Below are 2,500 nucleotides of genomic sequence, written 5' to 3' on the forward strand. Positions count from 1 at the left end.
CTTAACCTAACCCACGTTGGCCCTTAACCTAACCCACGTTGGCCCTTAACCTAACCCACGTTGGCCCTTAACCTAACCCACGTTGGCCCTTAACCTAACCCACGTTGGCCCTTAACCTAACCCACGTTGGCCCTTAACCTAACCCACGTTGGCCCTTAACCTAACCCACGTTGGCCCTTAACCTAACCCACGTTGGCCCTTAACCTTACCCACGTTGGCCCCTAACCTTACCCACGTTGGCCCTTAACCTAACCCACGTTGGCCCTTAACCTAACCCACGTTGGCCCTTAACCTAACCCACGTTGGCCCTTAACCTAACCCACGTTGGCCCTTAACCTAACCCACGTTGGCCCTTAACCTAACCCACGTTGGCCCTTAACCTAACCCACGTTGGCCCTTAACCTAACCCACGTTGGCCCTTAACCTAACCCACGTTGGCCCTTAACCTAACCCACGTTGGCCCTTAACCTAACCCACGTTGGCCCCTAACCTAACCCACGTTGGCCCCTAACCTAACCCACGTTGGCCCCTAACCTAACCCACGTTGGCCCCTAACCTAACCCACGTTGGCCCCTAACCTAACCCACGTTGGCCCCTAACCTAACCCACGTTGGCCCCTAACCTAACCCACGTTGGCCCCTAACCTAACCCACGTTGGCCCCTAACCTAACCCACGCTGCACCTTAACCTAAGTTACGCTGCACCTTAACCTAAGTTACGCTGCACCTTAACCTAAGTTACGCTGCACCTTAACCTAAGTTACGCTGCACCTTAACCTAAGTTACGCTGCACCTTAACCTAAGTTACGCTGCACCTTAACCTAAGTTACGCTGCACCTTAACCTAACTTACACTGCACCTTAACCTAACTTACACTGCACCTTAACCTAAGTTACACTGCACCTTAACCTAAGTTACACTGCACCTTAACCTAAGTTACACTGCACCTTAACCTAAGTTACACTGCACCTTAACCTAAGTTACACTGCACCTTAACCTAAGTTACACTGCACCTTAACCTAAGTTACACTGCACCTTAACCTAAGTTACACTGCACCTTAACCTAAGTTACACTGCACCTTAACCTAAGTTACACTGCACCTTAACCTAAGTTACACTGCACCTTAACCTAAGTTACACTGCACCTTAACCTAAGTTACACTGCACCTTAACCTAAGTTACACTGCACCTTAACCTAAGTTACACTGCACCTTAACCTAAGTTACACTGCACCTTAACCTAAGTTACACTGCACCTTAACCTAACTTACACTGCACCTTAACCTAAGTTACACTGCACCTTAACCTAAGTTACACTGCACCTTAACCTAACTTACACTGCACCTTAACCTAACTTACACTGCACCTTAACCTAACTTACACTGCACCTTAACCTAACTTACACTGCACCTTAACCTAACTTACACTGCACCTTAACTGTCACATGTAACGTCACAGGAATGTAGCTTTGCCTAACAGCAACCCTCTGAACATAGTTCACTGCTTGGATCCTCTGGTGTCATGTGTATTTCTTGATGCCATGGTGCGTACCCTCACATAAAGGTCTTTCGAGTGTTGCGTACTTTCTACACAGTCCCGCTAACCACTGGAAGGGTGTACCGCTACAGAACGAATATCGCCCTCCCCTCCTGCCCTTCCAAGCTGGTCGGTCAGGCGTTTGTTTGTGAAATGAGCCTTGCAGCTGTTCAGTTGCATTCGGTTGTCGATGCAGTCAGTGTACGTTGTGGTACGGCCTGTGTGGACTGTCCGCTGATGTACGCGTAACCCACACTGATCATCCGTCGTTACGTACTGAGTGACATAATGTGGCACATGCTTGACCGTACACCGGCTGCGCCCTACAATGGCGAATCATAAGGGCCATATGTTGTGCACGATGCTACTTGTCTCGTCTCCCCATTACAGCGAGATTGCACTGTTGTACGCCGTACAGACATGTGGTAAGTAGGTACGGACGAAAGTATTGCATGTTGGCCCCCCCCCCCCTCCTCCCTCTGCCGGGAATCAGCGTGAGCCGTCTGTTGATGTAGCGACGAGGGTTTTCCTATTTAATCGTATTGCCCCACACAACATGATAGCACGGTGGACCGCGTTCCACATCTGCGACATGCTACAGAGGCCGGTTGACAGTCGACCGCGCAAGGGACATTGCACACGTGCGCGGACTATCTTCCACGTGTTCTCTCGTGTACATGCCGCAGTGTGTATGTGGGCTGATGTAGCGTGTCGTGACACATAACATGCAGGCATGCCAGAATCGTAGATTTCGCAAATGTAGATTGACGTATACGTTTGCTGCCAAAGATCCGCAAATGAACTGGAAATCAGTTGTTGAGCGGTTGTTCGCGCTGCAGGTGCATCGGTGATAGCGACGATCGGTACATCTGTGAACCGGTTGTTTCGGCGGTACCCGCCATGCCCCCGAACCTGAGTTGGCCATGTGGGTATGAAGCGATACGAGGCTGTGGCTTGGCGGGACAG

The sequence above is a fragment of the Schistocerca gregaria genome, unplaced genomic scaffold (assembly GCF_023897955.1).
Source record: "Schistocerca gregaria isolate iqSchGreg1 unplaced genomic scaffold, iqSchGreg1.2 ptg000341l, whole genome shotgun sequence".
Taxonomy (NCBI): domain Eukaryota; kingdom Metazoa; phylum Arthropoda; class Insecta; order Orthoptera; family Acrididae; genus Schistocerca; species Schistocerca gregaria.